This window comes from Rutidosis leptorrhynchoides, chromosome 8 (assembly GCF_046630445.1).
Source record: "Rutidosis leptorrhynchoides isolate AG116_Rl617_1_P2 chromosome 8, CSIRO_AGI_Rlap_v1, whole genome shotgun sequence".
Taxonomy (NCBI): domain Eukaryota; kingdom Viridiplantae; phylum Streptophyta; class Magnoliopsida; order Asterales; family Asteraceae; genus Rutidosis; species Rutidosis leptorrhynchoides.
Genome location: NC_092340.1, coordinates 24,554,587 through 24,570,069, shown reverse-complemented (window position 1 = coordinate 24,570,069; position 15,483 = coordinate 24,554,587).

Sequence of the window (15,483 nt, the reverse complement as noted above, 5' to 3'; positions counted from 1 at the left end):
TCCATATTTAGCATACAACTGTTATATGTCTTCATTTGTGGCTTAATAATCTATTATGAACCTTTATAAACTTTTAAAAAAATCACATGACTTTTTTTCCGAACGTAACCCTTAAAGCTACGATTAATTTTAACTTAATTAATGATTTTCCTTATGTAAGTTTGATTTAAGTATCTGAACATTGAAATTGTGAATTGTAAAAGAAATTAAGTTAAATATGATATGTGTAAACATAGTCTTAAAGGGATATGTGTTCTCAAGATAATTTGATAATGTTTATTGATATGTTCAGTTATTTCAAACTGAAAAGTAGTTTACAAGTGATAGTTCAAGTGGTTCTTATACACCTAAGGACCTAATCTAGAGAATGGGACTAACTATAAAATATATGTGAAAAAACTAAACTAGACAAAGTATGCAGGAATATATCCGTTTGTTGTTGAGCATGCTCCCACTTGCAGAGACTTTATCACACTTGCAGGTACTTCATCTTTTATTTATATTATTTAACACTCCCCCTCAAGTTGAATAGTGGAGTTTCCGATATTCAACTTGACAAGAACATCACTGAAGAGTCTTCCATTTACTGACTTCGTTAGGATGTCGGCCAATTGGTCCTCTGATCTGACGTGTGGTAAAGAAATAATTTCAGCATCCAGTTTTTCTCTGATGAAATGTCTATCCACTTCAACATGTTTTGTTCGATCATGTTGAACTGGATTTTCTGAGATAGCTATTGCAGCTTCATTGTCGCACATAATCTGAATAGCTTCTTTTGGTCGGAACCCAACTTCTGTTAGTAACTTTTTAATCCATAAGGCTTCAACTACTCCCTTTGCTATCCCTCTGAATTCTGACTCGGCACTTGAGAGTGAAACCACCTTTTGTTTCTTACTCCTCCATGCAACTAGATTACCTCCTACAAGGGTAAAGAATCCTGATGTAGACCTTCTATCCCCTTTTTCTCCGGCCCAGCTAGCATCTGTATAAATTTGAGCTTCTAGGTGTCCATTCTTTTTAAACACAACTCCATGACCAGCTGTCTTCTTTAAATATCTGATAATTCTGATTACTGCTTCCATATGGTGAACTTGTGGTTGATGCATGAATTGACTCACAACCCCAACTGCATGTGCTATATCCGGTCGAGTATGAGCGAGGTAGATAAGTTTTCCTACGAGTCTTTGATACCTTCCTTTGTCAGCAAGATCGGCTTCATCTTCCATATATATCTTTTGGTTTGGAATCATAGGAGTATCAGCTGGTTTACAATCGATCATGCCTGTTTCTGCATGGAAATCAAGAATATACTTCTTTTGACAGATAAATATTCCCCGTTGAGATCGTAATACTTCAATCCCTAAAAAATATTTAAGTCTGCCTAAATCTTTCATTTCAAATTCGTTAAATAAATTTGTTTTTAGTTTTGAAATTTCTTCTTTATCATTTCCGGTAATTATCATGTCATCAACATAAATAATCAAGCATGTGATAATATTACCTCTTTGTTTAAGAAATATTGTATGATCTGAATTACTTTGTTTAAAACCATAATTTTTCATAGCTAGTGTAAATCTCCTAAACCAAGCCCGCGGAGATTGTTTTAACCCATATAAAGCCTTTTTAAGTCGACAGACTTCCCTGTTTTTGAAGTTTTCGGCGAATCCCGGTGGAGCTTCCATATAAACTTCTTCTTTTAATTCACCATGGAGAAAAGCATTTTTTACATCAAATTGGTGAAGTGGCCAGTCTTCATTTGCAGCGATTGAAAAGAGAACTCGGATAGTATCAATCTTTGCAACCGGGGAAAAGGTCTCTGAATAATCTATCCCATAAGTTTGAGTGTACCCTTTCGCAACCAGTCGAGCTTTATACCTTTCAATAGTACCATCTGCTTTGTGCTTTACCGTAAATACCCATCGACATCCTACTGGTTTTTTTCCTTGAGGTATGACACATTTTTCCCAGGTGTCATTATCATTTAAAGCTTCCATTTCAACATCCATTGCTTTTTTCCAGTTTTTTGATTTTAAAGCTTGTTCAACAGAAGTTGGAATATTTTCAGAGTAAATTGCGGAATGAAATTGTTGAGCTTCTTTTGATAGATTTCCTTGTGCTATATTAGCCATGAGATATCTAGATCTCTGAATTTCCTTTTCTGGTGAGTATCGTTTCGGTGGAACACCTCTATTGGCTCTCGGAGGTAGGACATATTGTTGAGTGGTTTCATCGGAATTGGTTCGTTCCTCTTGAGTTTGGTGTTCATTACTCGAGGAAGTTTCAATAGTCTCATGGTTTAATGGGATATTTTCTGTGGGTTCATGGTTTTGTGTTGGATCGGGGTTTGATGTCGAAATTTGTACAGGTTCGGGGTTTGGTTCTACAGGTTCAGGGTTTGGTATTAGCTCGGGGTTTGGTGTAAGCTCGGGGTTTGGTGTAAGAGGTGGTACCCACGTCATCCAACTTAGAGTGTCATTATCTTTATTCTCCCCCTCACTCGTGAGTTGGGTGTTATTATAAAAATATTCAGTTTTAATAAAATCACAGTTCATTGTGGTAATAATGTTCCGGCTTTTGGGATTATAACATCGATACCCTTTTTGGTTGATACCATAACCAACCATAACACACTTCTCGGCACATGGATCAAGTTTAGTACGCTCATGTTTTGGTATGTGAACAAAGACCGAGCACCCAAAAACTCGAGGTTTAAGGTTAAGTGAGGACGGGAGAGTCACAAATTGAGATAAGACATCCCGAGGAGTTTTTGAACCAAGAATCTTAGTGGGTAACCGGTTTATAAGATAGGTTGCGGTAGCAAGTGCTTCGGGCCAAAAACTTTTCGGAACCTTGGATTCGAAAATTAAAGCTCTAGTCATTTCTAGAAGTATCCGATTTTTTTGTTCGGCTACACCATTTTGTTCCGGGGTATGAGCACACGAGGTTTGGTGAATAATTCCTTTTTCTTCAAAAAACATTTCATAGATGCGTTTACAAATTCCCCCCCATTATCTGACCTTAAGATTTGTATGTTTTTGTAAAATTGGGTTTGAACCATTTTATAAAAGAGACAAAAAATTTCATAAACGTCGGATTTGTGTGTTAAAAAATAGATCCATGTCATCCGAGTACAATCATCAATAAAAGTAACAAAGTATCTAAAGTTTTCCCCCCCATTAATCGGAGCCGGTCCCCAAACATCAGAATGAATTAAAGCAAAAGGTACATTCTTCCGAATATTAGAAGGTTTAAAGGTACTACGATGGCTTTTCGCCAAAATACAAGTTTCACAACATAAGTTAACATTAGAAGGAAATAAACTAGGAAATAAAAAACGTAGATATCCGACTGAAGGATGTCCCAGTCTTCGATGCCATAACCAAGCTTCTCTCGTGGGTGTTCCGTGAGCAAGCAACACAGTACCCCGTTGAGAAACTTCGTCAATATAATATAGCCCTTTTTTTCAGTGCCACGCCCAATCACCGTCCCCGTCCGAATATCCTGCAAGATGCAGAATGTTGGATACATGAGGACTTTACAGTTTAATTCTTTTGTTACATGACTTACCGATAACAGCTTATGAGACAAAGCTGGAATATATAGACAATTAGGTAATTTAATCGTTGGTGAAATTTCGATAGTTCCACCACCTTTAACATTAATAACTTCACCTTTAGCAGTTTGAATTTTATTCCTTTTCGGTTTAGTTTTAAAAACAATATCATTTTTATCAAAGGTCATTGTGTCCGTGGCCCCACAATCAAGTATACATGAATTAGTTTTAAAATTTTCAGAGACTATATTTGCCTCGGACCGGGACATCTCATCGTCTTGTTTCTTTGACAAGGCCGAGAAACTATTTTGACAAGGAATAATAAGTTTAGATTTTTCTAGGCACGTTTTATATTTTTCCTTTTATCGATCCTTCTTAACAGGCCCAATATAATGTCTAGAGTTTCCTAGGCTAATTTTATTACTTCTATCAGGCATGTCTTTCTCAATAAACTTATTTCTTATATCAAGCCCACTAACAGGCCCACTATGAGACTTATGTCCATCAAGCCCAACCGTTTCCTTGGATTCTATCCTAGTATGACTTTGATCAGTACATGTTACCTCTTTGGTATTCCCTATGTACGCATGTTTGTCTCTACCCTTTTTCAGATTCATCTGAATTCCCAAGTTAATCTCATGAATTCTTTCTCTATTTCCCAAATTCAATTTGTCTCTTATCTTATTGGAGCTACAATTTTGAAAAGGAGATGAGAAAGGTCTGAGAAACATACCTTGTTCGTTGGTGGTTGCTGCGACTCCTCCGAACCCTAAATTGGGTTCTCGATCGGTGGTGGCTGGTGGTGGCTCCGTCGTTTCCGCCGCTACCTTTCCCGGTTTAGTCCACCATTCCGGGTAGCCTTTAATCTCAAAACATTGCTCCCTGGTATGCCTTTGTTTTCCACACTTGGTGCAAACTAATTTCGATTTATCAATACGAGATGATGTTGACCCACAGGTGGTTCTTGGTGGTGGTCCACGGCTACTGCGGTGGTCTCTTGTGTTCGGCCCAACCCCTTCTGTTGTGGCTAATCCACTTCCGATTCCACCTTTATTTGGTGTGATGTCAATGCCACTCAGAATCTGTTGGTGAGCCATCTCCTTTCGTACAGCCGCATAAGCCTCCTCTGCAGATGGTAGAGGATCCCACCGGAGTAACTCACGTTTGGTCTGATCGTATTGTTTGTTAAGAGCATTAAGAAATTGAAACAATTTTTGTTCAGCTCTAATTTGATTGTACATTACGATATCTGTGGAACACTTCATGGGATTCGGGTCTCTTCTATCGATCTCGCCCCAGATTCCTTGTAATGTGATCCATAGATCCTCAAGTGACTTATCTTTTTGCTTGATGTCGTTAGCCTTAACATGTAAGTCAAAATTCTGGAGTTTGTCTTTACCACTGCTATATGTGGTTACAAGAGCATCCCACAACAACTTAGCCGTAGCAAATTCGGTTAAGTTGCTTGCAATACTTGGCTCTATATTTTGGATTAGCCATGAAAAAACAATGAGGTCTTCTTGCTCCCATTGTTCGAATTTTGAATCGTCTTTTTCAGGTGGGTTTGATACGAGGTGGTTTAGGAGGTTTTTAGACTTTCCTCCTATAGCCACCTTGATCATTCTTGACCAAAGTGCATAATTTTGGCTAGTTAAGTTGATGTTGATCTTTAAACTGTCGGATAATTTTGGTTGGGTTTGGAGGCTGTTCTTCAATAGATCAGCAAGTTGGTTTGATAATTCATGGCTTGTACTACTATTGAGTGGGTTTGATTGAGGTTGGCTACCGTCGGAAGACATGGCAGCCACTCAAGGTAAATGATTTAAGCTTAACACGGGTGTTTGATCCAGAATCAACACTCCTTTAGCTCTGATACTATGTTCTCAAGATAATTTGATAATGTTTATTGATATGTTCAGTTATTTCAAACTGAAAAGTAGTTTACAAGTGATAGTTCAAGTGGTTCTTATACACCTAAGGACCTAATCTAGAGAATGAGACTAACTATAAAATATATGTGAAAAAACTAAACTAGACAAAGTATGCAGGAATATATCCGTTTGTTGTTGAGCATGCTCCCACTTGCAGAGACTTTATCACACTTGCAGGTACTTCATCTTTTATTTATATTATTTAACAATATGCTCATCATTTTCTATAAAATAATAATATTAGATTTAAATAACTAGTATTAAATACATACATTAATACTTAAAAAGTTATATATTCATGAAATAATTTTTATAACGACAACACTAAGATTTGTTATTGATACAGATAAAATAATTGTACAATAAAGTAACTTTCACCACAAAATCAGTGATTTACCGCTGTTCACAATAATTTTATTGTGTTAATGACACCTCTAACAACAAAATGCACCTCATATAATTCAAAGATATACACCAACAAAGCTACAATTGTTGGTTTTCTACACTTTTCATTGTTGTGTTATTTAGAACGTACAAGAGCGAAAGAGTGCGAAGTTAATATGGAAACATGTATAAAAACATAAACATTAAAATACACGGGCAGATCTAGTATTATCATTGGTAACACGTGCCACCAATAAATTAAATTGAATACATAATTGTGTAGTGTAATACTTTTTAAACTTTTAACTAGTGATACATGTGACTATGATTCTTAGATTAGTCAACAATTACATATATCAATGAGGCCTTCAAAAATCAAAATATGTCATTCTCAACTCATATGGAAAAAAGAAAAGAAAGAAAAACATCACTTAAAGATTTAACGTCCAAACCATCAAAATAGGAATCTAGTAATCTACATTCTACAATGCATCGAACCCAACAAAATTCTAGCATTATTGTTATTAGGCATGTTTTAAACTTTGATGATAATTAAATATGGATTAAATAAATAGTCAAAAGATTCACAGTTTGCTACCAAGTTGACCACTTGATATGATTCGGAATTTGTTTTATTGGAGGGATAAACAATTTATTTTTCTAATTGAAAACATAAAAAGAGACTTATTTGATGACAAATGCTTAAGCTTGGAAGTTCCTTGGAAAAGCGGGGCGGGCGGAACCGACCCATATACTTTGCCACATGCAACAACAAGAACAACACACAATTCAAAATGAGGTATCACAAATAATCTTTCATTTACTCTAAAAACTAGTTTAGTGACCCGTGAAATCACGGGTTAACAAAATAGACATAACAAAAATAGACCAAAGAAAGATAATGAGAAAAAAGAACGTCTAATAAGAAACGACAGATTCAAAACATGTGACTTGAAAAGTAAACAATAAGTATAACATGATTAGCTAAAAAAGTTCATGAAACCTTATAACCTTTATACCAAAAATGTACGGAGTATTAGCTTAAAGAACTCGTTTATACATACCTAAATATGCAATAAGAGCTTGCATATAATTATAGTGTTAAACTAAACACCAACACAAGATAAAAAGAAAGGGTTGAAGTAAGTCACAAAGCCATATCGACCCATTATTTGGTCTGCAAATATCACATACACCTCTTTTGAACGATTAGCTTTGGGCTACATTATTTGCAAACTCATCTAGCTTCACATGATCTAGAGCATGAGAAACGATGTTCACAACTTTCATCAAACATATTTGCACAAGTAATAGTCACACTACCATCACATTTTGATAGTCCAATTTCTTACCTCCAGTGCAGCTGCAGCAAGACCAAGTACACTCTTATTCGAGAAAGAAAAACATACGTCATTGTTACAACATAAAGATACTACAAATACAAACATAGAGCACTAAAAAACAATAGGTAAAAATATCAGCACATAATTAGTCTCTAATGGTTGTACCAACTTGTATAACCCGCCCATTTAGCTACTTTTAGTTGGTCATACCTTTATGTAATCATGTGATTTCACATTAACAAAGGCGTAAACATAAGAATCTAGAAAAAGTAACACAAATAACATAAGGTTTAAAACACAATTTTTTGCAAAGTTAGAATGTAAAGACCCTGAATAGTTGGTTCATCCAATTTTTGCAAAATTATATATTATATAATTTTTTGCAAAGTTAGATTGTAAAGACCCTGAAAAAATTCAATACCAAATTTTCAAATACTTATCAGATAAAAGAACTTGATGAAAAAAATCAATACCACTTATTCAAAAGTACCAGCAGGATCACTTCTTGCAATTCATCCAATTCTCCATTCATGAACCATCTACCTCTTTGATAGGCACCTAAGATTAACACATGTGTAATATTCTCAAAAAAATAGTAAAAACATGTACCATTAGATTTTGAACCAGCTATTGATGGACTATAAAATACATACATTGAAATGAAAAAAGTGACCATCACAACCACAAACCCAAAACAACACTTTTACAGTAATATATTATATATTATAGTTAAAATTTAATAGGACATAAATCAAAAGTTCTAAACGTAGGATTTAAAAGAATCATGTAATCAATAACTGTAAAAAAATATCAACCATGGTGAAATAAATGTGAGTGAATGCAACACATGAATGGTAACTTTATCTTGTAAATTGTAACTGGGAAGATGATTCTTTTGACTTTTGACCAAGATTAGCTCAAAGCAATACATGAAAACGTGTCAAATTAAATAAATTCACAAAAAAAGCCCTTTTTCACTTAGACATTTCATCAAACACTTAGTGTACATCGTCTAGTGTCCTACACTTATTGCTCTTAGATAGGGTTAATCAACTTGTATTAAATTGAAAAAATATAAAACAATTATAACCTCTTCAAAAAATGAAACCACTCTCAAATAATTACTTCTTAAAAACCAAATGGTAACAACAAATCATCCTCAAATACTTGTAAAAATAAAAGTAGAAATCGAGCATATGAATCAAAAGAGTGAACTGTAGGCAGAGTCTTACCATTTGCCCACTTACATAACTCAGTTTCGGAACTCATTTGGATAGCAACTATAACAGGTCAACTCCGAAACTCACAAACGATTCAATAGTTACCAAACAAATCCCTAATATGTTAGTATGATGAAACTCATATTAAAACATTAAATGTATCACCCTAGGAAATTTGATAAAAACCCCAAACTTTATATCGATATACATATAGATAGAGATGATATTACCTGTTATTGAAGACAATAGATCTCGTCAAATCATTCAGGCTATTAAGTTTGGTAAGAATTAACACCTCACATAGCAGCAGATATATAGAAGCTTGTGTGCAACTTAAAATTAAAGTATATTTAAACAATAACAAATTCTTCAACACCAAACCATTGAATCTGTTGTCGATTTGTGTACAAATTCATCAACATCAAGAATTTAGAAAAAGAAGATGAAAGAAAATGAAGATTTATGGATTTGTTGGAAATAAAAGAAGATGTTTAAAAATGTAATTTTTGATAGAAGAAAAAGGTGTGGATGCTTATTGGAAGAGAATGACTCTGTAGTGGTAAGAAAGGAAGACATGTTGATAGGGCAAAGGGAAGTCGGCACTAATATTTATGTATTAAAGCATTTAAATTTAAAGAGAAGTTTTAGTTTTATTAATTAATTATTTTTAAATATTACATCATCATATTAACACATGACAACCACTAAGGCACATATTACAACTATATAAAGCATATAATGACTTCAGCATAAACTCCTAATTATTAGATAGAATAGATGTCATTTTACTAAAATTCGTCTCAGCTGTCATTGAAAAATTTAATAAAATTTTAAATTCGCCCAATCTTTAGCACCTACCGTTAAAAAAATCATTAGTTCCTCTACTCGAGAATAAAAAGATTATTTCCGTAATTATTTGCCGCCAATATAAAAATATATATGCATAGATAAAAGTAAGAAAGCGAAATGAATAGATACTTAAAAGATGTTATTTGAGCGCCCAGAAAATGAGTAGATATATGTGTGATGATGATGTCGAAAGGATTGACCACGCTTTGATTTTTTGTAAAAACGCTTATGAGGTATGGAAAAGAATATATAAGTGGTGGGGTTTAGGTTGTTTTTCGAAACTTAGTATCATTGAAGCTTTTGATGGTTCGGTATCTCAAAGATGTTCGAAAATCAGGGGTTTGATTTGGCAAGCGGATATCTTTTGTGGAAAAAATCGAAACTTGAAGATCTTCAAAAATAAAAGGTGTTGTGTCCCATCGATAGTAAATGAAATACAAGTCATGAGTTTCGACTGGATCGCTAAAAGATTAAAAAATTCAAAGTTAGATTGGTGCACTTGGTTATCGAATCCGAATATGTACTTATCGATTACATAGTTAGATTAAATAGCGGGTCATGTGCTAGCTCAGCATATATATGTGATTAGATTGTGATGTAGCAGAAATTGTTACTGTATTTGCTGCTATGCATTGTGCAGCAGTCTTGTATCATTCTTTTTGGTAATGAAAGTTTTATTTACTTAAAAAAAAAGATATATATATATATAAAATAAATAGAAGATAAATATATAAACATTCAAAACAGACCAACAACAAAAATAACGTTATAATATAAATACAATACGATTTGGGAAAATTGTTTGAAAATGCATCGAACTTTCAACAAATTCCTATTGTATGCATCCAACTTTCAAATCTCCTATTGTATGCATTCAACTTTTAAATCTCTACTATTGTATGCATTTAACCTGTTATAACAGGTAACCTTCCAGGTCACCTTTTCAAACATTTACATTATTAGTCCCAAATGTTTGTAAACCCTAATTTCGTTGGTCCTTCATGTAACTTATTACCATAATTTATTTAACCTGTCACCTTCGTCCATCTTCATCCATTCATCATTATTGAATTAGTATCAATTCATTTGTAAATTCTTTAACTCAACATTATAAATTATAATTCATATTTGTATACACTTAAATAATTCCACCCAAATTCACTTTTATAAATACAGCAGATCTGAGATTACGGGCACAAATCCATCGAAAATCATACATCACAGATCTAAATCAGATTTCTACTTCATCATCATTCATCTTCAACACTAGAACGAAGCACATTAACAGATTTAGGTGTTTTTGATTTTGAAGTTATATCAACAATCTGAGATCGGGATCTGAGTTCCTAAAGCTAAACACACCTTCCTAGATGCTATGATTCAGTTTCGAGTGTTTACAAGATGATTACAAGCTACTTTGATTCAGGTTATGTTATTTGAAAATCTCTAAAATTCAACCTTGATATTCAAAGTCCATATACAGAAGTCGCTAGTGTTCTTCTTCGATTTCCAAATTTTATTTCTGTTTTAGTTGTGAATCCTCATCAAAAAGTGTTTATAGGTGACTATGAAGGCTTGAGGAATTGATTTTCATGATTAATTTCATAAATTGAAGATTTGATGTTCATAGCAACTTTCAAACGAATTGTTGTTGCAGGAAAAGAAATGAAGATTTAATTTCATCAATTGAAGAAAAAGAAATGAAGAGGAGATGAATTTTTAATGAATGTCAAATGGAACTTAATGGAAAAAATTAACGAACGTTAAATTGAGGGACCAATCATGTAATTTTTTCTACATATTGACCTGCTACCTGAGCTATAAGTAATTCAATGCATACAATAGTAGAGATTTAATAGTTGAATGCATACAATAGAAGATTTGAAAGTTGGATGCACGCAATAGGAATTTGGTGAAAGTTCAATGCATTTTCAAATAATTATCCCATACGATTTTGTATGTTTATAATATAAATCCTCAGATTATAAAAAATGTTACTAGTAATTAATAATTGAAAAATGATAAACGTAACTCTAAGAACTATATATATATATATATATATATATATATATATATATATATATATATATATATATATATATATATATATATATATATATATATATTATTGGAGAAAGATGTTGGTTTATGCTTAACGATAATATTAATCTTAACCAACATCAATAAGTGTTTTGATGATGACACATGCACATAACTAGAAATAATGGTAGACATCTTGACATAAACATACAAGTTCATTAATCCACACTTACTCTAGCAAAAGATCAAAACCAAATGAATCTTAAAATGAAAATAGATGCGCCACACAGTTTGGTCCACGGTCAACCGCAGGTCAGACCGTGGAAGTCCTGCAACCTAGTTTGTGAAACCAGGTGCACGGTCGACTCCACGGCTGACCGTGGATCGACCGCAGAAGGTTCTGTCCAAATTCTTGATCAAATAAAGTTTGACCACTTCGGGGCATCTATAATTCATGATACTTGTTTCAACATGCTTAGAATAGTTGCCCTCTTCATATCCAAAAGAGATTTAGTCACTATAACGCTAATATTGGTTAATCACACCTAATGACACATTAATGACGTTTTAGCCTTGATTAAGGATAACACATAAGTGTTACAGGATAACTTGTGCTCCTAAAATATATTTAGACATACTTAGGAAGGTCATCAAGTTCCAACCAAGAGTTGCTCATTCCTTGTACATATGTTGGACATTAATGTATACTTAAACATTAATCTTGTGAATGCCACATTGCAAGTAAACTTACATAGCCTTGTCATCACTATATGTTTAATACCAGATTAATTAGTGATCTTTTGCTAGTCATTAAATAAGTATTACTTGACTACTTGCTATTTGTAGCGACCCGACAAAATCGTCATTGACGGCGCCGTCTACTTAGGTCCCGTTACGTGGTCATAAGTCTTTAAAACAACATTTGACCAAAAGTATGTCGCATTCATTTCAAAAGTAAGGATGTTTCAAGGTTTACAAAGTAGTTCGACAACTAGTTACATTACAATGTTTAAAGTACAATTGAAACATATGCGACACAATTTAAGAATGAGTCAAAAGACGCTCCACGTATGCAAGTATACTCGACATCCAAGCAAGTATCAAAAAGTATAGTGCGGAAGCATATATCACCTAGTATTCAAGGACCTGAGAAAAACATAGAAAATCTGTCAACGAAAACGTTGGTGAAATCATAGGTGTATGTATAAAGTATGTTTTGAACACAAGATTTAGTATAAACCAATTATCAAGCGTATACATCTCAAAAGATGTGTTTGTATCACGAGCATCTAATTATCAAGCTTAACTGAATCTTACCTCTGCATATAGTGTTAGAACCTACACTATTCCGATAAAATTATATTTCATTAACTAACGGTAGCAAACCGTCCGAATGAGGGTTCGTTAAACTCGTATGGCCACACAACATAAGTTCTCGCTTACACCCTACAAATGTAACTAATGATAATTGGACTTGAGGATTTTCGTTCTAACTCGTACGTATCTTTGCTTTCGTATTCGTGTTCAAAGTATAAAAGTATGAATCGTTTATGTTCTCTCATCCCAAGTATAAGTATAAAAGAGTAAAAGTGGGACTATGATCTCACCTTGAGTGAAAACGTAAATAAAGTACTTCACAAAGTAATGTGTGCAAGAACGAGTGCTAGTCTTGACCTAAACAAGTAGGTTGTATCAATAACGGTAAACACGGTTGGTCAAAGATGTTCAATTAGTCCTATGGCTCATTATGACTCGATTAATGTAGCATGGGAATCAAATTGTCAAGTTTCATGCAAGATTCAAGTATAAAAGCATGTTAGAAACGATTGCATAAGTATTCGGTTAAGTTTGATTAAAAGTCAAACTTGGTCAAACTTGGTCAAAGTCAAAATCAACGGGGTCGGGTCGGGTATCCGACGATTTTTCTATGAAAGATAAGCATATATAAGTATGTTGGCCAAGTTTCATGTTAATCGGACATGTATAGCATAGCGGGAATTAAACGAAAAAAAAAAAAAAAATTTGGACCGCAGCCTTTAGATGCGCCGCATCTGCAAGTGATGCGCCACATCAGTAGCAGATGCGCTGCATCCAAGGCAGTTGCGCCGCATCCATGTCTGATTCAGTGAACTGCTTAAAAGTTTTACAAGTCTCGGACCAAACTTCAATTTATCATAACTAATGAACCGTAAACACCTAAAACGCATACCATACATCGTTGAAAAGGTAATTTAACGAGGAATACAACAAAACCCTTTTCATCACACAAAAATATCATTTTACGATAACCGAATTCTCGTCAAGTGATCATTAAAGGTTCATTATCAAGGTTTCAAGTTCGTAAAACGTATTTTATGATTCGGGAATCCCATTTACATATACGATATGCCGTTTCGAAGGTAATTACGCATACAATACTACTAAACACTTACAAACAACATTGTAAGGCTTTTAATGCATCAAAGATCACATTTAAGGCCACCAAACCCTAACTAAAAATTATAAAATCCTTAATCATGTTAATGAGGCTTTTCCAAGTTAACTTACATACCAAATTGAAGCTAGTGATGCTAGTAACACACTTAATACATGCACTTTTAACATCTAACAACATATGATCAACCAAAACTCAAAATCAAGCACACCCATTTCAAGTTTAAGCTAGTTACATCCAAATGACGAGAACAAACATATAAATCATATATTCATGTTAGACTTGTGCCATAGACACTAATTAACACTTTTATAAGTTAAAAACATCAAGAACAAAGAATCTAGTGATTTTAGAAAGTTACCCAAACTTGATGAAATTGGTATGGAATTGAAGAGGAAGATGCAAGGATTCCGAATATGTAATTTTTTTTGATGTTTGATTGCTAACTTGAAAATGGATGATGAATCTTTGAATTGGAGTTTGAGAGAAAAGTTGAAGTATTGAAAGAGAGAATGGATGAGAGTTCATGGTTGACTAGCTGACCTAGTCAAGAGTTTGGTCTCTTGGCAAGTTTAGTCCCTCAAGTTTCAAAGCGGGTGCGTGAATTACCTAAACGAAAAATTTTAAAACGCGTATTAACGGAAGATGTTATAATTTTATAACGGACTTTAAAATAGTATAACGGAAGGTAAACGGAAAAAGGCGGGATGTTACACTATTAATACATGAATATTATTTGACTATGTGCTAAATGCCAACTTGCTAGTGTGTGTGTGTGTGTGTGTGTGTGTATATATATATATATATATATATATATATATATATATATATATATATATATATATGAACTTTGTCTTGCTATAAGCCATAGGTTAGGAAATTATAAATGTATGCTTAGACAACCCAATTACCCAAATGCAGTAAATGTAACTTGGTTGATAACAATTGATATGTCATAACAAATAGTCTTAATTGCTTAAAGAATTATTAACACACATATGGAGATATCAAAAGAGACATGTTTTAGTTTAGCAACATGTCTAAAGAATTGTTGAGTCTTTATTAGCATGATGTCTTACAACATGCTTAATTGAACTTATTTGTTTCACTAAGTAAGACATAATTAACACATCTAATTAATCCATGTATAGGCTTAAAGTTGAATAAATGACATGCTAAGTGACATGCTTATAAATTTAAGTTGTTCGAAAAAAATGACATGATTAGTGATTAATTAGGTTTGCGTCATCAATGACATGTTGACGAACCAATGAGACTTAAGCAAGTGTATTAAAACCAAATAAAAGATTATGAAAAAAATGAAATTACTTCAATTGGTTATCAAGACTTGTATCCAAGAATGTTGGGGTTCCTTCTTTGGTTATGACAAGTCACTATCAAAGAATGAAACCAAGGAGAATCACATACTTAATGCATATTGTACTTGTATAGGATGTTGGGTATCTTTTGCAGGTATTAAATGAAGTAAAGAGGCCAAAAGAACCAGGTTTGAATGGATTCAAACGGCCATACAACGGCTAGATGAAAATGACCTGACAACGTGTTGTCAACCCACGGTCGACCGTGGGCTGAGCCCCAACAACGGCTAGTTTTTTTATCTCTCTCTATAAATAACAAGACCTGGAGAGCTTTGAAGATTTGACCCTCTTGCATGCTTCAACTCAAATTCATTAAAGAATCACAAGCTCATAATTCATATATATTTGTG